Genomic DNA, 25,208 nt, shown 5'->3' on the forward strand with positions numbered 1-25,208 from the left:
AATCATGGTTAGCCGTGTCCCCGGTTATGGACATCTTGAGTATCTAGTACCTGGATTATCATGTGAATCTCATCATGTTACTCCAAAGTTAATTGTTGGGTTTTAATGATGATGCTTAATTGGGATTGAGAATGCTGTCAACCATTCTCAATGTTTAACAACTACCATGATAGTTAAATAAAATTTATTCCTTTGCAGTAGGGAAAAATTGGCTTTATGCAAAACTGTAACCATAGAGCTTTCCACCAGCCATATATGCATATAGAATAGCCTATTTTATTCCATTACTCTCTATGTGTTACATTGCCAGCATATTCCATGTGTTGACCCATTTCGGACTGCAACGTTAATGTTGCAGACTTTTCAGACGACGATTAAGGTGCCATTAGGTCGTGGTTCTATACTCAGTGATGCCGTTGGAGTTGATGGACTCACTTATCTTCCAAGCCTTCCGCTGTTATCGTTATTAGATGGCCTTAAGCCATATTTATTGTAATAAGTTCTCTTTTGAGACACTCGATGTAATAAGTGTGTGATTGCTACTCTGTTATAAATCCTTCAAGTACTGTGTGGTGTCAGCATTACTGATTCAGGGATGACACCGGAGCACAGAGATTGGACCGTTTGAGGTCTGGTCGCTACACTGTGCGAGCGATGTAGGAGACATCAAGCACGAATCAGATTAGAGTTGCGTGTGCGATACATGGCATACAGTTGATCCATCCGAGCTGTTTGTGATGGAATAAGCCGTGTGTGTTGCAAGCAAACGCTTGTTGGTATATAACCTTAAATTTAACCAACAAAATGTTAACGCATGTTACAAAAATTGTATAACTGGAAACTGTGTTCAAATACGAATCCAACGATATAATCTTTAGTGACACGCATTCGTATTTTATTAGTTAAATCCTACTTGTAAACCAGGACAGGTGTATAGTAGGTAATTAAATCGCAAACATTTTTTATTAACCGTATGTGTACGTGTCCTTTCGTCCTCCTCTCACACGCCTTGTCAGCCCACTGTCGCAGACGGCTTCGAGCGCAAGCTTGAGCAGCGCGCGGGGGGGTTATTTTGGCCAAACGGTGGTGAGCTCGTTCCCGCGCAACTGCACAGGTTCCCGCGCAAGCTTCCTGCCCAAATCGGTGAAATCCCTCAAAATCCCAATGCTTACCAGCCTACTATATAAACCCTCACAGCCGACGAGTCCTACGTCGCATTTTCCCCTCCCTCCCTGTAGCTTATCTCATCTGCTTCTCCCACAATCGCTAATGGCACCAGTCCGTCGTCGTCGCTCAGCCACTCCGCCGTCATCAAAGGACAACTCCAGCTGGGAGGCTACACCGCAGCGGTGGCGCAGTCCCTGATGTAGTGTAGTGCGCGTGTGATAACCCACAAGTATAGGGGATCGCAACAGTTTTTGAGGGTAGAGTATTCAACCCAAATTTATTGATTCGACACAAGGGGAGCCAAAGAATATTCTCAAGTATTAGCAGCTGAGTTGTCAATTCAACCACACCTGGATAACTTAATATCTGCAGCAATGTATTTAGTAACAAAGTAATATGATAGTAGTGGTAACGATAGCAAAAGTAATATTTTTGGTTTTATAGTGATTGTAACAGTAGCAACAGAAAAGTAAATAAGCGAAGAACAATATATGAAAAGCTCGTAGGCATTGGATCAGTGATGGATAATTATGTCGGATGCGATCGATCATGCAACAGTTATAACATAGGGTGACACAGAACTAACTCCAGTTCATCAATGTAATGTAGGCATGTATTCCGAATATAGTCATACGTGCTTATGGAAAAGAACTTGCATGACATCTTTTGTCCTACCCTCCCATGGCAGCGGGGTCCTATTGGAAACCAAGGAATATTAAGGCATCCTTTTAATAGAGTACCAGACCAAAGCATTAACACATAGTGAATACATGAACTCCTCAAACTACGGTCATCACCGGTAATGGTCCCGATTATTGTCACTTTGGGGTTAACGGATCATAACACATAATAGGTGACTATAGACTTGGAAGATAGGATCAAGAACTCATGTATATTCATGAAAACATAATAGGTTCATATCTGAAATCATGGCACTCGGGCCCTAGTGACAAGCATTAAGCATAGTAAAGTCATAGCAACATCAATCTCAGAACATAGTGGATACTAGGGATCAAACCCTAACAAAACTAACTCGATTACATGTTAAATCTCATCCAACCCATCACCGTCCAGCGAGCCTACGATGGAATTACTCACGCACGGCGGTGAGCATCATGAAATTGGTGATGGAGGAAGGTTGATGATGATGATGGCGATGGATTCCCCTCTCCGGAGCCCCGAACGGACTCCAGATCAGCCCTCCCGGGAGAGATTAGGGCTTGGCGGCGGCACCGTATCGTAAAACGCGATGAATCCTTCTCTTTGATTTTTCTCTCCCCGAAAGTGAATATATGGAGTTGGAGTTGAGGTCGGTGCAGCGTCAGGGGGCCCACGAGGTAGGGGGGCGCGCCCAGGGGGGTAGGCGCGCCCCCACCCTCGTGGACAGGGCGTGGGCCCCCTGACGTGGATTCTTCTTCCAGTATTTTTTATATATTCCAAAAATAATCTCCGTTGATTTTCAGGTCATTCCGAGAACTTTTATTTCTGCACAAAAAAAACACCATGGCAATTCTGCTGAAAACAGCGTCAGTCCAGGTTAGTTCCATTCAAATCATGCAAGTTAGAGTCCAAAACAAGGGCAAAGTGTTTGGAAAAGTAGATACGACAGGGACGTATCAACTCCACCAAGCTTAGACCTTTGCTTGTCCTCAAGCAATTCAGTTGATAAACTGAAAGTGATAAAGAACAACTTTTACAAACTCTGTTTGCTCTTGTTGTTGTAAATACATAGAGCCAGCATTCAGGTTTTCAGCAAAGATTATGAACTAACCATATTCACAATAACATTTAGGTGTCATGTTTACTCATATCAATGGCATAATCAACTAGCGAGCAATAATAACAAATCTCGGATGACAATATTTTCTCAAAACAATCATGATATGATATAACAAGATAGTATCTCGGTAGCCCTTTCTGAGACCGCAAAACATAAATGCAGAGCACCTTTAAAGATCAAGGACTGACTAGACATTGTAATTCATGGTAAAAGAGATCCAGTCAAGTTATACTCAATGTAAACTAACAGTAATGGATGCAAATGACAGCGGTGCTCTCCAACTGGTGCTTTTTAATAAGAGGATGATGACTCAACATAAAAGTAAATGGTTAAGCCCTTCGCAGAGGGAAGCAGGGATTTGTAGAGGTGCCAGAGCTCAGTTTTGAAATAGAGATGAATAATATTTTGAGCAGTATACTTTCATTGTCTACATAACAACCGAGAGATCTCGATATCTTCCATGCTACACACATTATAGGTGGTTCCCAAGCAGAATGGTAAAGTTTATACTCCCCCACCACCAACAAGCATCAATCCATGGCTTGCCCGAAACAACGGGTGCCTCCAACTAACAACAATCCTGGGGGAGTTTTGTTCGCAATTATTTTGATTTGATTTGAGAATGGGACTGGGCATTGATACGTCTCCAACGTATCTATAATTTTTATTGTTCCATGCTATTATATTATCTGTTTTGTATGTTTATGGGCTTTATTATACACTTATATATTATTTTTGGGACTAACCTATTAATCGGAGGCCCAGCCCAAATTGTTGTTTTCTTGCCTATTTCAATGTTTCAAAGAAAAGAATATCAAGCGGAGTCCAAACGGAATGAAACCTTCGGGAAAGTTATTTTTTGGAACGGAAGCAATCCAGAAGACTTGGAGTAGACGTTAGGGAAGCTTCGAGGTGGCCACGAGGCAGGGAGGCGTGCCTGCCCCCCTGGGCGCGCCCCCAACCCTCATGGGCCCCTCGTGGCTCCCCTGGCCAACTTCTTTCGCCTATAAACATCGGGGAGCATAATAGATCGGGAGTTCTGCTGCCAGAAGCCTCTGTAGCCACCGAAAACCAATCTAGACCCGTTCCGGCACCCTGCCGGAGGGGGAATCCTTCTCCGGTGGCCATCTTCATCATCCCGGCGCTCTCCATGACGAGGAGGGAGCAGTTCACCCTCGGGGCTAAGGGTTTGTACCAGTAGCTATGTGTTTAATCTCTCTCTCTCTCTCTCTCTCTCTCTCGTGTTCTTGAGGTGGTACGATCTTGATGTATCGCGAGCTTTGTTATTATAGTTGGATCTTATGATGTTTCCCCTCTCTACTCTCTTGTGATGAATTGAGTTTTCCCTTTGAAGTTATCTTATCGGATTGAGTCTTTAAGGATTTGAGAACACTTGATGTATGTCTTGCATGTGCTTATCTATGGTGACAATGGGATGTCACGTGATCCACTTGATGTATGTTTTGGTGATCAACTTGCCAGTTCCGTGAACTTATGCATAGGGGTTGGCACACGTTTTCGTCTTGACTCTCTGATAGAAACTTTGGGGCACTCTTTGAAGTTCTTTGTGTTGGTTGAATAGATGAATCTGAGATTGTGTGATGCATATCGTATAATCATACCCACGGATACTTGAGGTGACAATGGAGTATCTAGGTGACATTAGGGTTTTGGTTGATTTGTGTCTTAAGGTGTTATTCTAGTATGAACTCTATGATAGATTAAACGGAAAGAATAGCTTCATGTTATTTTACTACGGACTCTTGAATAGATCGATCAGAAAGGATAACTTTGTTTGTTCTGCGCTATTAGTGACTTTGGAGTGAATCTTTGTTGCATGTTGAGGGATAGTTATATGATCCAATTATGTTATTATTGTTGAGAGAACTTGCACTAGTGAAAGTATGAACCCTAGGCCTTGTTTCAACGCATTGCAATACGTTTACACTCACTTTTACCATTTTGCTACCTTGCTGTTTTTATATTTTCAGATTACAAAAACCTTTGCCTGCCATCCATATTGCACTTGTATCACCATCTCTTCGCCGAACTAGTGCACCTATACAATTTACCATTGTATTGGGTGTGTTGGGGACATAAGAGACTCTTTGTTATTTGGTTGCAGGGTTGTTTGAGAGAGACCATCTTCATCCTATGCCTCCCACGGATTGATAAATCTTAGGTCATCCACTTGAGGGAAATTTGCTACTGTCCTACAAACCTCTGCACTTGGAGGCCCAACAACGTCTATAAGAAGAAGGTTGTGTAGTAGACATCAAGCTCTTTTCTGGCGCCGTTGCCGGGGAGGTTAGCGCTTGAAGGTATATCTTTAGATCTTGCAATCGAATCTTTTTGTTTCTTGTTTTATCACTAGTTTAGTTTATAAAATAAAACTACAAAAAAAAGGAATTGAGGGTACCTCATATGCTTCATCTTTTTAATATCTTTCATGAAAATAAGGATTCCGATAATTGTGCCAAATTGTTAGAAGAAGAATGCATTAGAATATTTGGCACTAAATCTATGAATGATGAGCATGATTGCAATGTTGTTAGTATGAACTCCTTGAATATCCATAGTACTAATGATGATTGCACCAGTCATGATGAAAATGTCTCTTATAAGCATGTCAACTTTTGTGGAGTGCATAGAGTTTGCAAGTACATACCAAATAGGGAAGATAGATTTTGCAAGAGGCATAAGTATTTAGAAACTAAATGGTTGCAAGAGAGGCTAGATGTTTGTGCTGAAAATTTAAAATTTCTTCACCATACTTGTGAACTTTGCAATGAACATGGTCATTTAAATCTCCAATGCAAATTGTTTCATGATCGTATTGTGTCCAAAAATTGTGATGATTTGATTTCCCTTGCACATCATAATGAACTTAGTTTGCTTTTGGGTTATGAAGAAATGAAAGTATAAGTAAGCATATTCCCGAATATAACCTTGAGAAATTCCTCGATATTGATCTAGAAGAAATTTTATGTATTGTGCGGTGAATTGCATTGAAAATCCTTATATTGCCAATTACATAAAGAAAACAAAACAAATAGAGGATGAAGAGAATACTAATGAAAGGTAAGAGGCTTCCCAATACCCTCCTATTATTTCTTATGATGAATCAGGTAATGAGGAGGAGCCTTCTATTCAACCAATCTCATTAATAAGGAGCTGCAAAAATAGGATTGAACCCACACATAATGTGAAGAAGAAAAAGAAAAGACGAAGAAGCAAAGGTAGAAAGGTATCTCTCCCAAATGATGTTGCTCCTATTACTCATTGTGATGACGATAATTGCTATACTATTGGTGCTATCCATACTATTAATGATGAGAGTGATTATGCTTATGATATGAAAAGGCCCAAGATTGGGGATTCTATGTTTGATGAGAATGAAAAGTTTGAAAATATATTTTCTGCAATTAATGTTTGTCCCAAGCTTGGGGATGCTATGTTTAATGAAGATGACAATTGTAGTCTCTCAAGTTTTGATATGCAAACTTATTATGATGATAGCATGCCTCCTACTTATGATGATTATATTGATGAAAGGGGGTTTGGAGAGGTCATGACTTTATTTAGTAATGATTCCACTATCTTGGAAGAGGTTTCAATTGATTATGATGGGAACAAAGTTGCTACTTATGATGATTATTGTGATGACACGTATGCTATAAAAAGTAGTGATGATTATACTTATAAAACTTGTCATGATTATGATTACCCTTTTTCTAAACATTACTCTTTTAATGTGGAAACAATTTATAGTATTCGAGTCTCTTATGATACTCCCACTATTCCAAATGAGAAGAATTTTTCTCATGTGGAGAGTAATAAAATTTCTATGCTGGTAGATCATGAAAAGAATGCTTTAGGTGCTGGTTATATTGTTGAATTCATTCATGATGCTACTGAGAGTTATTATGAGGGAGGAACATATGCTCGTAGGAATTGCAATAATATCAGGTTTCCTTTCTATGTGTTGAAAATCTCGAAGATTTGCTTGTTTTACCTTCCTATGCAAGTTGATTATTGTTCCCACAAGTTGTTTGCTCACAAAATCCCTATGCATAGGAAGTGGGTTATACTTAAATGTGCTAGTCATATTCTTCATGATGCCCTATTTATGTTACAAATCTTATCTTTTATGTGAGCATCATTGAAATCATCATGCCTAGCTAGGGGCGTAAACGATAGCGCTTGTTGGGAGGCAACCCAATTTTATTTTTATTCCTTGATTTTTGCTCCTTTTTAGTAATGAAAAACTTATCTAGCCTCTTGAGGGAGTCGTGGATTAGGGGGTGTTCGGGTAGCCGGACTATACCTTCAGCCGGACTCCTGGACTATGAAGATACAAGATTGAAGACTTCGTCCCGTGTCCGGATGGGATTTTCCTTGGCGTGGAAGGCAAGTTTGGCGATGTGGATATTCAAGATCTCCTACCATTGTAACCGACTCTATGTAACCCTAACCCTATCCGGTGTCTATATAAACCGGAGGGTTGTAGTCCGTAGGCAATAAACTCCATATACAACAATCATACCATAGGCTAGCTTCTAGGGTTTAGCCTCCTTGATCTCGTGGTAGATCTACTCTTGTACTACCCATATCATCAATATTAATCAAGCAGGACGTAGGGTTTTACCTCCATCAAGAGGGCCCGAACCTGGGTAAAACATCGTGTTCCCTGCCTCCTGTTACCATCCGGCCTAGACGCACAGTTCGGGACCCCCTACCCGAGATCCGCCGGTTTTGACACCGACATTGGTGCTTTCATTGAGAGTTCCTCTGTGTCGTCGCCTTTAGGCCCGATGGCTCCTTTGATCATCAACAACGATACGGTCCAGGGTGAGACTTTTCTCCCCGGACAGATCTTCATCTTCAGCGGCTTCGCTCTGCGGGCCAATTCGCTCGGCCACCTGGAGCAGATCGAAAGCTACACCCCTGGCCATCAAGTCAGGTTTGGAAGCTTAAACTACACGGCTGACATCCGCGGAGACTTGATCCTCGACGGGCTCGAGCCACGGCCAAGCGCGCCGCACTATCTCGAGGGGCATGATCTAGCTCTGCCCCCGGACAGTGTCCTGGAGGCCGCACACGCATCGGTTCCGACCCCTAACTCGGAGCCTATTGCGCCAATCGAGGATGAGCGGTTGGACGTCACCTCGGGGGCTGCGATCCCGAAAGCGATCGAGCCGAACGCTAGCCCCGCACTCTGCACGACTCGTGACTCCGAGGATCCGGACTCCTCCCCGGACTCCGAACCCCCCGCGCCCCTGCCAATCGAATCCGATTGGGCGCCGATAATGGAGTTCACCACCGCAGACATCTTTCAGCATTCGCCTTTTGGCGACATCCTAAATTCTCTTAAGTCTCTCTCTTTATCAGGAGAGCCCTGGCCGCACTAGGTCAGCGAGTGTGGGATACGGACGATGTGGAAATTCAAAGCCCACCCACCACCCACTTTGTAGCCACTTTCGACGATCTAACCGACATGCTTGACTTCAGCTCCAAAGACATCGACGGCATGGACAACGATGTAGGAGACGAACAGGAACCAGCACCTGTAGGGCGCTGGAAGGCCACCTCGTCATATGACATATATATGGTGGATACTCCAAAAGATGGAGATGGCGATGGAACAGTGGGGGATGACGCCCCCAAGAAACAACCAAAGCGCCGGCGTCAGCGGCGCCGCTCTAAATCCCGCCAAAGCAAAAATGGTGATTCCGGCACGGGAGATAATACTACCCCGGATAGCGCCGAAGAACACCCACCTCAGCAAGATTCGGCACAGGAAGATGGAGAAGCCAGCCCTCATGAGAGAGCGGCAGACCAAGAAGTCGAGGATGACAACTATACGCCTCCCTCCGAAGACGAGGCAAGCCTCGATGACGACGAATTCGTCATACCATCAGACCCCGCCGAACAGGAGCGTTTTAAACGCAGGCTTTTAGCCATGGCAAGCAGCCTCAAGAAAAAGCAGCAACAGCTTAGAGCTGCCCAAGATTTGCTAGCTGACAGATGGACTGAAGTCCTTGCGGCCGAAGAGTATGAACTCGAACGCCCCTCCAAGAGTTACCCGAAGCGCAGGCCGCTACCCCGATCAGAGGAGGAAGCACCTACATCACCAGCGCATGACATGGCAGACCGGCCACCTCGCGGCCGCGACAGAGAGGCCTCTCGGCCCTCCAACCAAGCCATGCCCCGACGCCGCTCAACTAAGGCACGGGAAAATGCGCCCGACCTGCGAGACATACTGGAGGATAAGGCAAGACAAACAAGATCGATCTACGGATCGCGCAGGCGCCCTACGGCATGTGACAATGATCTTCACTCCGGATACAACAAATCCGGTCGGGCCGAACACAACAGACATAGCTCTTCCGAGCTGCGTCGTGATATAGCCCAGTACAGAGGCGCCGCACACCCGCTATGCTTCACGAATGAAGTAATGGATCATAAAATCCCAGAGGGTTTCAAACCCGTAAACATCGAATCATACGATGGCACAACAGATCCGGCGGTATGGATCGAGGATTATCTCCTTCACATCCACATGGCACGCGGCGATGACCTACACGCCATCAAATACCTCCCGCTCAAACTTAAAGGACCGGCCCGGCATTGGCTTAACAGCTTGCCAGCAGACTCAATCAGTTCTTGGGAGGACCTGGAAGCCGCATTCCTCGACTACTTCCAGGGCACTTACGTGCGACCGCCGGATGCCGACGACTTAAGCCACATAATTCAGCAGCCAGAGGAATCGGCCAGACAATTCTGGACACGGTTCTTAACAAAGAAAAACCAGATAGTCGACTGTCCGGACGCAGAGGCCCTAGCAGCCTTCAAGCATAACATCCGCGACGAGTGGCTTGCCCGGCACTTGGGACAGGAAAAGCCGAAATCCATGGCAGCCCTCACGACACTCATGACCCGCTTTTGCGCGGGAGAAGACAGCTGGCTAGCTCGCAGTAACAACTTATCAAAGAACCCTGGTAATTCGGATACCAAGGAAAAAAGTGGCAGGACACGTTGGAATAAGCAAAAACGCCGCTTTAACAGCGACAGCAATGAAGACACGGCAGTCAACGCCGGATTCAAAGGCTATAAATCCGGTCAGCGGAAAAAGCCATCCAAAAAGAATACTCAGGGCCCGTCCAGTTTGGACCGAATACTCGATCGCTTGTGCCAGATACATGGCACCCCCGAAAGGCCAGCCAGTCACACTAACAGGGATTGTTGGGTGTTCAAGCAGGCAGGCAAGTTAAGGGCCGAAAACAGAGACAAGGGGCTGCACAGCAATGACGAGGAGCCCAAGCCGCCGAACAACAATGGACAGAAGGGCTTTCCCCCACAAGTGCGGACGATGAACATGATATACGCAACCCACATTCCCAAGCGGGAGCGGAAGCGTGCGCTACGGGACATATACGCGATAGAGCCAGTCGCCCCAAAGTTCAACCCATGGTCCTCCTGCTCGATCACTTTTGATCGAAGGGACCATCCCACCAGCATCCGTCATGGCGGCTTCGCCGCATTGGTTCTCGACCCAATCATCGACGGATTTCATCTCACAAGAGTCCTCATGGACGGCGGCAGTAGCCTAAACCTGCTTTATCAGGATACAGTGCGGAAAATGGGCATAGATCCCTCAAGGATTAAGCCCACAAGAACGACCTTTAAAGGCGTTATACCAGGTGTAGAAGCCAACTGTACAGGCTCAGTAACACTTGACGTGGTCTTCGGATCCCCGGACAATTTCCGAAGCGAAGAGTTAATCTTCGATATAGTCCCGTTTCGCAGTGGCTATCACGCCCTGCTCGGACGAACCGCATTCGCAAAGTTCAATGCAGTGCCACACTACGCATATCTCAAGCTCAAGATGCCAGGCCCTCGAGGAGTAATTACGGTCAACGGAAACACCGAACGCTCCCTCCGTGCGGAGGAGCATACGGCGGCTCTCGGAGAGGAGGTACAAAGTAGCCTTCTCAGGCAATTCTCCAGTCCGGCCATTAAAAAGCCAGACACTGCCAAGCGCGCCCGGAGTAACCCACAGCAAGACCGCCTGGCACACTCTGAGCAAGCGTAGCAATGCGGCCCCAACCCCAGCTCTCACGACATAGCGAAACCAGTACCTCGCATACATAACTACGCCCTTGAAATACCATGGGCACAGGGGAAGGGGCACAATAACGGCATGCCCAAAATACGGCTTAAAACGTACTAGGGGCTGCCGGATTCTTTTTTTAATTTTTTCTTACTTTCAGGACTCCATACTTCGGACGACCTGTTCGGCAATTCGACTGCCGCACAAACGATGCAAGATCTAGGGAGGCAGACAAGCCATGCCGCATTATGGAACTCCCAGGTGGTCTCTGTTACGAGCGGTATACCTGTTTTAAATACAACTCCGCGGCCTGCCCCTGGTCAGGACATACTGAATAGTCCAATATCTTTTGCTTATCGCACTATTTGTATCGTTCGGCTTTGATAAATAGCCTCTCTATAAACAATGCATAGCTTTTTGTCTATTTTTCGCATTATCCTCTTTTCACATATATGTTTATTAAATGACATGATTGCACCCGTACATCATGGTACAACAAACACGCAAGGGGCTTCAGTACCCCTCATTATGGTGTGAGAAGTCCGTACACTTTCACAAGTGCGGCACCCCGAACTTATAGCACTATATGCATTGGCTCCGAATCATGATTTGGGTCAATAGTTGGGTTTGCCCGGCTCCTATGTTTTGGTGCCTTACGTTCCGCTATATCGGCTAAGGTAGCACTAGGAGAACCACTGCGATTGTGCCCCGGTTCAGCTGGGTTAAGCACCTCAGTGGAGAAAGCTAAAACTGACTGTCATGATGAGGCGAGAGACCGGTCGCTGTTCGAGAGGTTTTTCGAGTCCCTAAAGACTTATGCCGCTTCAAGCGAGGAGCTGGCTTTGTCCAGCCAAGGCGTGGATAGCGCCCCGAACTCGGTCTTCCGAACTAGGGGCTTCGCCGAAATTTAAAATTATAGAGTTCTATGGCTAAGTGAGAGTGTTCAAGCATTATAGTCCGATTGCCTGGTTCGTTGTGCTGAGCGCCTCCCTCGAAGGACCCAACTATGGGAAAAAGAGCGCTCAGGTTTATCCCGAACACCCCAGCACTAGTGGCATGGGGGCAGAAGCCGACGACTGGCCATCTCTCAATTTTTTGATAAACGGCCGCACAGAAAGTAATATTTTAAATTCAATAAGCATTGCTTAGCCCATATGAACAAGTTTTCAGCGCACAGGATAAACACGAGCGAGTTCATTCAAAAATCACATCCTTGGTACATTCATCCGCCACAAGGCGGGCACCTGCAAGAACATCCTTGTAGTAGTTCTCGGGCTTGCGATGCTCCTTCCCCGGCGGCGGCCCGTCCTTCACAAGCTTCTCACCGTCCAGCTTACCCCAGTGCACCTTTTCACGGGCAAGGGCCCGACGGGCACCTTCGATGCAGATGGAGCGCTTGATGACCTCGATCCTCGGACAGGCCTCCACCAGCCGCCGCACCAGCCCAAAATAGCTCCCAGGCAGGGCCTCTCCGGACCACAGCCGAACTATGAAGCCCTTCATGGCCTGTTCGGCCGCCTTGTGGAGCTCGACCAGCTGTTTCAGCTGGTCGCTCAAGGGCACAGGGTGTCCGGCCTCAGAATACTGAGACCAGAACACCTTCTCCGTCGAGCTGCCCTCTTCAGCTCGGTAGAATGCGGCAGCGTCGGATACGCTGCGGGGAAGATCGGCGAATGCCCCTGGAGAGCTCCGGATTCGGGTAAGTAACAAGTAGTTTACTTTTATATTTCTGCTTTGCATAAAGAATGCCTTACCCGCTGCTATCTTCCTCATCTCCTCCAACTCTTGGAGGGCCTTTTGGGCTTCGGCCTTGGCAGACTTGGCAGTCTCAAGGGCCGTTGCGAGCTCAGATGCTTGCACCTTTGACTCAAGCTCCAAACTCTCATGTTTTTTCATGAGAGCCTGAAGCTCTTGCTGAACCTCGCCGACCTGAGCCCCAAGTCTGTCTCGCTCGGTGCGCTCCACGGCCGTTTTCTTTTCGACCTCAGACAGCGCCTGCTTAAGGGTCACCACCTTAGTCGTGGCCCCTACAATAAGCAGTACAATCCTGTTATCTTTTTGCAATCACGCCTTTTTATAGGCACTTTTTCTGTAAGGTATTTCTTACCTTCTTTCTCCTCGAGCAGCCGCTTGGTAAGGCTGAGCTCTTGCTCGGTCCGCTCGAGGTCCTGCTTCAGGACACCCACCTCTGCAGTCAGTGCGGCGGTGGATAGCAGCAAAGCCTGCATACGCATATTGACTCTTTTTTGTTAGACTCCTGCGATATTTAATAGATCCTCTATTCGGCTTTTCTTTCCGAACGCCAAACAGAGCATCAGGGGCTACTGTCTATGCGGTAATATTTTTACATATTTTTACTTACCTCGAAGCCTGTTAGAAGGCTAGCGCAAGCTTCAGTCAGTCCGCTCTTGACGGACTGAACCTTCTGGATCACCATACTCATAATAGTACGGTGCCCCTCGTCGATGGAGGCGCCGTCGAGCACCTCCAGCAGATTGTCCGGCACCTCCGGTTGGACGGAGGCCGCCGGCTCAGAAGGCTTGCTCCTCTTGGAAGGAGTTCGCCTACCGCGGTCCGGAACTGTGGAAGATTCCGGCGCGGTGTCCGGCACAAAGCCGGACTTGGAGCCCTGGGGGGCCTTATCCCCTTCACTCCTGGAGTCCGGGAGGTTGCCTTGCGGCTCCTCCGGGACCACCTCCTCCTGCCCCGGAGCTTGTCGCGACGCCACTTTGGCGTCGTCTGCAGTGCGGGGGGAGACAGCGGGCGGAACTGAGTTCACGTCCGATGAGTGTAGGGAGCCGCCCGACGATTCGTCGAATTCGGCCTGGGGCGGACTGCATAATTACATTCGACATTAGGGAAAGCTGTGCAACAAAGGAACATCATGAGTTATTCTGATATCCGAACTTATGATTTCGCCGGACGCTTGGCCCTGTTTGGCCACTCCTCTTTGCCCTCTTCGGCACTGGGGGCGTAGTCCGGCGGAGGGGTCTTCCTTTTCCTAGACCCCTCAGCCTCCCCCGTTGGGGCGGCCTTCCTCTTCTCTCCTCCCTCCGCTGGGGGGAAAGAGTTTTCTTCTTCCTCCTCCTCGTTTTCGCGGGAGGAGGGCGTCTCGGACTCGTCAGATGACGAGTCCGACACCACCACATTGCGAGCACTCTTTCGAGTCCCCGTGGTCTTCTTCTTCTTGGCCTTCTTCTCCGGCACCACATAAGGCGCTGGAACCAGCAGCTTCGCTAGTAGAGCTGGGGCTGGGTCTTCGGGCAGCGGAGCCGGACAGTTAATCGGTCCGGATATCGCCCGCCAAGCCTGTCAAAGGTAAGGGAGTTTAGATCCCGCATAGAGTCAAACTATGAAAAAAGCTTAACATCCTGTAAAAGGTGACGATAGCTTACCTCGTTAGCGTGACGCTGCGAGCTGTATCCACGGTCCTCGGAAGCGGATGCGGGAGCCTCGGCGCCCTTGAATAGCACCTTCCAGGCATCTTCGTACGTCGTGTCGAAGAGCCTGCTAAGGGTTTGGTGCTGCGCCGGGTCGAACTCCCACAGATTAAAATCCTGTTGTTGGCACGGGAGGATCCGGTGGACGAGCATAACCTGGATTACATTAACAAGCCGGATTGGCTTGTTCACCAGGGACTGGATGCATGTTTGCAATCCGGTCACCTCTTTTTTGTCACCCCACGACAGGCCCATCTCTTTCCAGGACATAAGCCGCGTGGGGGGTCCGGATCGGAACTCGGGGGCTGCAATCTAGTTCGGATCGCGTGGCTCGGTGATGTAAAACCACCCGGATTGCCACCCCTTTAGGGTCTCCACAAAAGAGCCCTCGAACCATAGGACGTTGGCCATCTTGCCCGCCATGGCGCCTCCGCACTCCGCCTGGCTGCCACGCACCACCTTGGGCTTGACGTTGAAGGTCTTGAGCCAGAGGCCGAAATGAGAGCGGACGCGGAGGAAAGCCTCGCACACGACGATAAACGCCGAGATGTTGAGGATGAAGTTCGGGGCCAGATCATGGAAATCCAGGCCATAGTAGAACATGAGCCCCCGGACAAATGGGTGGAGTGGAAAACCCAGTCCGCGGAGGAAGTGGGGAAGAAATACTAGCCTCTCATGGGGCCTTGGGGTGGGGAGAAGCTGCCCCTTTTCGGGAAGCCGGTGCGCGATGTCCTTAGACAGGTATCCGGCCTTCCTTAGCTTCTTGACTTGGCCCTCCGTAGCGGAGGAGACCATCCACTTGCCTCCCGCTCCGGACATTGCTGGAGAAGGTTGAGGTGGGAAGTGCGGGCTTGGGCGCTGGAGCTCAAGTGCGCAGAAGATGGATAGGCAAAGGAGGAAGAAGGCGTAGGTAAAAAGGTGGATCCTTGTCCCCTTATATGGGCGAATGCGGTTGTGCGTCCCCACCTGCCTAGTAAAACTCGCTTGCCTCCCAAGCTCCGTGATAAGTGGCGCAGTTGGGTTACCCACGTCCGTATTGATGAGAATCCCGTAAAAGGGGGGTACACGATCTCTGCTTTGACAAGACGTGCCAAGGAAACCGCCTCGCAAAACACGCTGAGGTGGAAAAGTGAAAACGATTCGAGTGAAGGACTTGGCTGTAGTGTGATGACGCACTGCGGAATATGTCAGCAGATTTGATTTGTGTTAATATTATTCTCTCTATGGCAATATGTGGAAGCTTATTTTGCAGAGCCGGACACTACTCTTGGTGTTTACAATCTTCTATGAAGGACTTGGAGGAGGAACCCGCCTTGCAATGCCGAAGACAATTTGCGCGCCGGACTCGTCGTCATTGAATCCTGGTTCAGGGGCTACTAAGGGAGTCCTGGATTAGGGGGTGTTCGGGTAGCCGGACTATACCTTCAGCCGGACTCCTGGACTATGAAGATACAAGATTGAAGACTTTGTCCTGTGTCCGGATGGGACTTTCCTTGGCGTGGAAGGCAAGTTTGGCGATGCGGATATTCAAGATCTCCTACCATTGTAACCGACTCTATGTAAGCCTAACCCTATCCGGTGTCTATATAAACCGGAGGGTTGTAGTCCGTAGGCAATAAACTCCATATACAACAATCATACCATAGGCTAGCTTCTAGGGTTTAGCCTCCTTGATCTTGTGGTAGATCTACTCTTGTACTAACCATATCATCAATATTAATCAAGCAGGACGTAGGGTTTTACCTCCATCAAGAGGGCCCGAACCTGGGTAAAACATCGTGTTCCCTGCCTCCTGTTACCATCTGGCCTAGACGCACAGTTCAGGACCCCCTACCCGAGATCCGCCGGTTTTGACACCGACACCTCTGTTTTGGTTGTGTTTTTTGTGTTTAATTAGTGTTTGTTCCAAGTAGAACCGTTGGGAAGACTTGAGGAAAGTCTTTTTGATCTTGCTGTAAAAAACAGAAACTTTAGCGCTCACGAGAATTGCTGCCATTTTTTATTGGAGAGTGCTATTTAGTTAATTGTTTTTGCAGATGATTAATAGATAAATTCTTCACGTCCGGAAAATTATTTTAGAATTTTTGGGGTTCCAGAAGTATACGTTTGATCCAGATTACTACAGACTGTTCTGTTTTTGACAGATTCTGTTTTCTATGTGTTGTTTGCTTATTTTGATGAATCTATGAGTAGTATCGGAGGGTACGAACCATAGAGAAGTTGGAATACAGTAGATATTACACCAATATAAATAAAGAATGAGTTCATAACAGTACCTAAGTGGTGATTTATTTTCTTATACTAACGGAGCTTATGAGTTTTCTGTTAAGTTTTGTGTTGTGAAGTTTTCAAGTTTTGAGTAAAGATTCGATGGACTATGGAATAAGGAGTGGAAGGAGCCTAAGCTTGGGGATTCCCAAGTCACCCCAAAGTAATATTCAAGGACAACCAAGAGCCTAAGCTTGGGGATGCCCCGGATGACATCCCTTCTTTTGTCTTCGTTCATCGGTAACTTTACTTGGAGCTATATTTTTATTCACCACATGATATGTGTTTTGCTTGGAGCGTCATTTTACTTTATTTTGTTTTGCTTGCTGTTTGAATAAAATACCAAGATATTAAATTATTAAATGTTAGAGAGTCTTCACATAGTTGCATAATTATTCAACTGCTCATTGATCTTCACTTATATCTTTTGGAGTAGTTTCTCATTTGCTCTAGCGCTTCACTTTTATTATTTTGAGAGTCTTTTAGAACAACATGGTAGTTTTCTTTGGTTATGAATTTATTCCTAATATGATAGGCATCCAAGAGGGATATAATAAAAACTTTCATATAAAGTGCATTGAATACTATGAGAAGTTTGATACTTGATGATTGTTTTGAGATATGAAGATGGTGATATTAGAGTCATGCTAGTTGAGTAGTTGTGAATTTGAGAAATACTTGTGTTGAAGTTTGTGATTCCCGTAGCATGCACGTATGGTGAACCGTTATGTGATGAAGTCGGAGCATGATTTATGTATTGATTGTCTTTCTTATGAGTGGCGGTCAGGGACGAGCGATGGTCTTTTCCTACCAATCTATCCCCCTAGGAGCATGCGCGTAGTACTTTGTTTCGATAACTAATAGATTTTTGCAATAAGTATGTGAGTTCTTTATGACTAATGTTGAGTCCATGGATTATACGCACTCTCACCCTTCCACCATTGCTAGCCTCTCTAGTACCGTGCAACTTTCACTGGTACCATAAACCCACCATTTACCTTCCTCAAAACAGCCACCATACCTACCTATTATGGCATTTCCATAGCCATTCCGAGATATATTGCCATGCAACTTTCCACCGTCCGTTCATTATGGCACGCTTCATCATTGTCATATTGCTTTGCATGATCATGTAGTTGACATCGTATTTGTGGCAAAGCCACCGATCATAATTCTTTCATGCATGTCACTCTTGATTCATTGCACACCCCGGTACACCACCGGAGGCATTCACATAGAGTCATATTTTGTTCCAAGTATTGAGTTGTAATTCTTGAGTTGTAAGTAAAAAAGAAGTGTGATGATCATCATTATTAGAGCATTGTCCCAGTGAGGAAAGGATGATGGATATTATGATTCCCCCACAAGTCGGGATGAGACTCCGGACGAAAAAGAAAAAAAGGAAAGGAAAAAAGAAGCCATAAAAAAGAGAAGGCCCAAAAAAACAAAAAAAAGAGAAAAAGACAGAAGGGGCAATGCTACTATCCTTTTACCATACTTGTGCTTCAAAGTAGCACCATGATCTTCATGATAGAGAGTCTCCTATGTTGTCACTTTCATATACTAGTGGGAATATTTCATTATAGAACTTGGCTTGTATATTTCAATAATGGGCTTCCTCAAAATGCTCTAGGTCTTCATGAGTAAGCGAGTTGGATGCACACCCACTTAGTTTCTTTTTGAGCTTTCATACACTTATAGCTCTAGTGCATCCGTTGCATGGAAATCCCTACTCACTCACATTGATATCTATTGATGGGCATCTCCATAGCCCGTTGATACGCCTAGTTGATGTGAGACTATCTTCTCCTTTTTGTCTTCTCCACAACCACCATTCTATTCCACCTATAGTGCTATGTCCATGGCTCACGCTCATGTATTGCGTGAAGATTGAAAAAGTTTGAGAACATCAAAAGTATGAAACAATTGCTTGGCTTGTCATTGGGGTTGTGCATGATTTAAATATTTTGTGTGATGAAGATAGAGCATAGCCAGACTATATGATTTTGTAGGGATAGCTTTCTTTGGCCATGTTATTTTGAGAAGACATGATTTCTTTGTTAGTATGCTTGAAGTATTATTATTTTCATGTGAATATTAAACTTTTGTCTTGAATCTTATGGATCTGAATATTCTTGCTATAATAAACAAGATTACATTGATAAATATGTTAGGTAGAATTCCACATCAAAAATTCTATTTTTATCATTTACCTACTCGAGGACGAGTAGGAATTAAGCTCGGGGATGCTTGATACGTCTCCAATGTATCTATAATTTTTGATTGTTCCATGCTATTATATTATCTGTTTTGGTTGTTTATGGGCTTTATTATACACTTTTATCTTATTTTTGGGACTAACCTATTAACCGAAGGCCTAGCCCAAATTATCGTTTTCTTGCCTATTTCAGTGTTTCGAAGAAAAGGAATATCAAACGGAGTCCAAATGGAATGAAACCTTCGGGAAAGTTATTTTGGAACGGAAGCAATCCAGGAGACTTGGAGTAGACGTCAGGGAAGCTTCGAGGTGGCCACGAGGCAGGAAGGCGTGCTTGCCCCCCCGGGCGCCCCCCCACCCTCGTGGGCCCCTCGTGGCTCCCCTGACCGACTTCTTTCGCCTATATATATATGTATGTATATATATACCCTAAAAACATCGGGGAGCAGAATAGATCGGGAGTTCCGCCGCCAGAAACCTCCGTAGCCACCGAAAACCAATCTAGAGTCGTTCCGGCACCCTGCCGGAGGGGGAATCCTTCTCTGGTGGCCATCTTCATCATCCTGGCGCTCTCCATGACGAGGAGGGAGCAGTTCACCCTTGGGGCTGAGGGTATGTACCAGTAGCTATGTGTTTGATCTCTCTCTCTCTCTCTCGTGTTCTTGAGGTGGTACGATCTTGATGTATCGCGAGCTTTGCTATTATAGTTGGATCTTATGATGTTTCCCCCCTCTACTCTCTTGTGATGAATTGAGTTTTCCCTTTGAAGTTATCTTATCGGATTGAGTCTTTAAGGATTCGAGAACACTTGATGTATGTCTTGCATGTGCTTATCTGTGGTGACAATGGGATATCATGTGATCCACTTGATGTATGTTTTGGTGATCAACTTGCCAGTTCCGTGAACTTATGCATAGGGGTTGGCCCACGTTTTCGTCTTGACTTTCCGGTAGAAACTTTGGGGCACTCTTTGAAGTTCTTTGTGTTGGTTGAATAGATGAATATGAGATTGTGTGATGCATATCGTATAATCATACCCACGGATACTTGAGGTGACATTGGAGTATCTAGGAGACATTAGGGTTTTGGTTGATTTGTGTCTTAAGGTGTTATTCTAGTACAAACTCTATGATAGATTGAACGGAAAGAATAGCTTCATGTTATTTTACTACGGACTCTTGAATAGATCGATCAGAAAGGATAACTTGAGGTGGTTTCGTACCCTACAATAATCTCTTCGTTTGTTCTCCGCTATTAGTGACTTTGGATTGACTCTTTGTTGCATGTTGAGGGACAGTTATATGATCCAATTATGTTATTATTGTTGAGAGAACTTGCACTAGTGAAAGTATTAACCCTAGGCCTTGTTTCAACGCATTGCAATACCGTTTACACTCACTTTTACCATTTGCTACCTTGCTGTTTTTATATTTTCATATTACAAAAACCTTTATCTACCAATCATATTGCACTTGTATCACCATCTCTTCGCCGAACTAGTGCACCTATACAATTTACCATTATATTGGGTGTGTTGGGGACACAAGAGACTCTTTGTTATTTGGTTGCAGGGTTGTTTGAGAGAGACCATCTTCATCCTACGCCTCCCACGGATTGATAAACCTTAGGTCATCCACTTGAGGGAAATTTGCTACTATCCTACAAACCTCTGCACTTGGAGGCCCAACAACGTCTACAAGAAGAAGGTTGTGTAGTAGACATCAGGCATCACAGTGACCAGCCATTTTCTCGTGAGTGAGGAGCGGAGTCCACTCCTCTTGAGAATAACCCGCCTAGCATGGAGGATACAGACAACCCTAGTTGATACATGAGCTAACCGAGCATACAAAATAGAATGTTTATTTGAAGGTTTAGAGTTTGGCACATGCAAATTTACTTGGAACGGCGGGTAGATACCATATATAGGTAGGTATGGTGGACTCATATGGAATAACTTTTGGGTTTTTGGAATTGGATGCATAAGCAGTATTCCCGCTTAGTACAAGTGAAGGCTAGAAAGAGACTGGGAAGCGACCAGGTAGAGAGCGACAACAGTCATGGACATGCATTAAAATTAATCAACACCGAATGCAAGCATGAGTAGGATATAATGCACCATGAACATAAATATCGTAGAGGCTATGTTCATTTTGTTTCAACTACATGCATGAACATGTGCCAAGTCAAGCCACTCGAATCGTTCAAAGGAGGATACCACCCTATCATACCACATCACAACCATTTTAATAGCATGTTGGCACGCAAGGTAAACCATTATAAAATCCTAGCTAATTAAGCATGGCATAAGCAACTACAATCTCTAATTGTCATTGCAAACATGTTTCTTTCATAATTGGTTGAATCAGGAACGATGAACTAATCATATTTACAAAAACAAGACAGGTCGAGTTCATACCAACTTTTCTCATCTCAATCAGTTCATCATATAATCATCCTTATTGCCTTTCACTTGCACGACCAAATAGTGTGGAAAATAATAATAGTGCACGTGCATTGGACTAAGCTGGAATCTGCAAGCATTCAATTCAAGAGAGAAGACAAGGTAATATGGGCTCTTTGTTAGATCAACAATAATGCATATAAGGGCCACTCAACATTTTCATCATGGTCTTATTCTCCTCTCGACCCCCAAAGAAAGAAAAGAAACAAAACTATTTACATAGGAAAGCTCCCAACAAGCAAAAGAAGAACGAGAAATCTTTTTGGGTTTTCTTTTTAATTACTACTACTACTACAGGCATGGAAAGTAAACTAGCTAAAAGCTACAACTAATTTTTTCTGGTTTTTCTTAAGGTTTTTCAAACACACAAGAAGAAAGCTTAAAACAAAAATAAACTAGCATGGATGATACAATGAAAAAGTCTGAGCATCGACAACTGGCATGAGTGTGTGAGCATGAATGTAATGTCGGTGAGAGATACGTACTCCCCCAAGCTTAGGCTTTTGGCCTAAGTTGGTCTATGCCCATGGATGGCCTGGTGGATATCCGAAGTTGAAGCTGGGGTCGTACTGAGATGCATCAGCTACTGCCTGAAGAGCTGCAGCTTGGAGGCAGGCTGCCTCCGTCCTCCTCTCGTACTCGTCCGCCACCTCCCTGGTTATAACATATCTCCTTTTTGCCTGAAAGTCAAAGAAAGCAGGAGCAGGGAGAGCAACATGATAGGTGTGTCGTCTATCAAAGATTAGTTGGTACTGGAGGGACTGATTGTTCCTCTCAACGAACTGATGAAGAACCATAGCATAATAATCTAAATAAGCAGGAGGCAACTCAATATCATATCCATGAATGTGTATCTCAAGAAAATCAACTAAAACGGGTTACATAAATTCCACCAAAGAAATCTCCATTAATTTTGTTATTATGCAACCTACGTGCAACAATGGCCCCCAAGTTATATTGTGTATCTCCTAACACAACACTCTTGAGAACACTAAGATCTGGCACACACATGTGACATGCCTCATCCTTACCATTTATGCATCTACCTATGAAGAGAGCAAAATAATGTATAGTAGGAAAATGAATGCTCACTATGGTAGCTTGCGTGATTTCCCTAGATTCCCCCACAGTGATACTATCAGGTTTCGGGTTCCGGCAGACCCTTGAGGTTCGAACACTAGGGTGCGCGCGGAGGTCTCTCCCCTACCGATCTACGTCCGATCCTCTCGTGCGAACTAAGATGAAAATGATGAACAACACAAGAGACACAATGTTTATACTGGTTCAGGCCACCGTTGTGGTGTAATACCCTACTCCAGTGTGTGGTGTGGTGGATTGCCTCTGGGGCTGATGATGGACAGTACAAGGGAAGAACAGCCTCGCGAGAGGTGTTCTTGAGCTGGTGCAATGAACTGCTAGGGTGAGTTCAGTCGCCTCTCTCTCTCTCTCTCTGCTGGGGTTCTACTAGATCTCTCCGGGGGTCTCCGGGGGTCTCCCCCTACTCTGTGGTGGCTAGCTCTATTTATAGAGGCCCTGGGCCTTTCCCCAAATAATGAGCGGGAAGGGCGCCAACAATTGGCCATTTCGAAGGGGAACATGTAGTACAAGTTATCCTAACCAAAGGTGGTCTTCGGCTGCTAAAGGCACTGACGATGACGCCGTCTTGGGCTCCACGGTGACCTCCGTCCCGCCGTTCGGCTGGTCTTGGTCTCGTTGCACCGGAATGGTAACCTTTGCCTGATGCCTTGGCCTGTGCTTGCCCCCTTTGCACCAAAGGAGAAACAAGGACACTGCGCAGGCCGGCGCCCGCCTGGTCTCGATCGTCATGGTTTGCGTCACGGGTTCCTCGCGAGGTACCCCTGCCTTGATGAAAGTGCTAGTGATCGACTAGAGGGGGGGTGAATAGGCGATTTTTAAGAAAGTCTTCAAAACATGGAAGTTTCGAAGACAAACAATAGAAGTAAACCTATTACCACGCAGCGGAAGGTAGACTACACTAGGCAACCTTAGTCAAGTAACCAAAGAAGTGAAAGCACAATGACTAATAGCAGCTAGGCAGTAAGGATCAGGTAGGAAGATAATGTGAAGCCAACCAGATCAAGCAGTCACTCAGTGAAGACAAAAGATAATGCAATCATGCAATGACTTCACAAGGACCAACAGTAAGTAAAGGGAAGGGAAGGATGAAACCAGTGACTCGTTGAAGACAATGATTTGTTGGACCAGTTCCAGTTGCTGTGACAACTGTACATCTGGTTAGGGTGGCTAGGTATTTAAACCTGAGGACACACAGTCCCGGACACCCAGTCCTGAACACGTAGTTCAGAACCCTTAGTCCTCACCGTATTCCCCTTGAGCTAAGGTCACGCAGACCTCGCCCAATCACTCTAGTAAGTCTTCAAGGTAGACTCCCAAACCTTCACAGACTTCGTTCACCGGCGATCCACAATGACTCTTGGATGCTCAGAACGCGACGCCTAACCGGCTAGAGGATTCACGGTCCTCAAGTGTAATAAGTCTTCAGATCACACAGACAGGATGACTTAAGTGATGCCTAACACTCTTTGGCTCTAGGTGGTTAGGACTTTATCCTCGCAAGGAATTCTCTCTCAAAGGCTTCGAGGTGGGTTGCTCTCAAACGACAACAGCCGTACTTTAACTCTGAGCAGCCAACCGTTTATGGTTGTAGGGGGTGGGCTATTTATAGCCACTAGGCAACCCGACCTGATTTGTCCGAAATGACCCTAGGTCACTAAGGAACTGACACGTGTTCCAACAGTCAGATTTCAAACACACACGACAACATTACTTGGGCTACAAGCAAAGCTGACTTGTCCAACTCTAAACAAGATTCGCTCTCATAGTCTTCACTCGAAGACATAGGATTTTGGTTAAGCATCACTTCAGTCATTCTGACTGGTTTTCTTGGACCCCACTTAACAGTACGGTGGTTCCTATGACTCAACAAAGAAGAAAAAGAATTACGAAAGCTTTAAGTCTTCGAGCTCCATAGTCTTCATGCGATGTCTTGTCTTGTCATAGTCTTCAATGTGAATGTCTTCACATACCACCTTTGACTTCAATGTCTTCATACATTTTTAGGGGTCATCTCTGGTAGGAAAACCGAATCAATGAGGGACTTCTACCTGTGTTATCCTGCAATTCTCACAAACACATTAGTCCCTCAACTAGGTTTGTCGTCAATACTCCAAAACCAACTAGGGGTGGCACTAGATGCACTTACAATCTCCCCCTTTTTGGTGATTGATGACAAACTAGTTGAAGTTTTCAATGGGGAATATAATATGTGAAATTGTAAAGGATAAGGAATTGTCTTCATAAGTTGCAAGGGCTCCCCCTGAAGATGTGCATATAAGTAATTTGCTTTTGGTATGCAAATGCACATGGCAGGTTATACTTGTGGAGATCCTCTTCAACTTATGATGACAGTTCATCATGCATGAAAAGTATTGTGAAGATAATGACATGCATAATGAGAAATGGACGTCTGCAAAATGATCTAAGTGCGGAATTTATCGTCGCACATGCGGAATTTATCATCGCATCACAAAATAGCAAATAAGTAGCAGACGACCATCGAGTTTAAGTGTTACAACTCAAAGAACCAAATGTATCAAAATGAGAGTTGTAAACACTAGGCAAAACATAAAGTAACCGCCCATATGGACCCGCTTGAAGACTATCAAACTCATATGCTTCTCCCCCTTTTGTCAGTGAGGACCAAAAAGGTTTGAAGACAT

The sequence above is a fragment of the Triticum urartu genome, chromosome 6A (assembly GCF_056163025.1).
Source record: "Triticum urartu cultivar PI428250 chromosome 6A, HENAU_Tu73, whole genome shotgun sequence".
Taxonomy (NCBI): domain Eukaryota; kingdom Viridiplantae; phylum Streptophyta; class Magnoliopsida; order Poales; family Poaceae; genus Triticum; species Triticum urartu.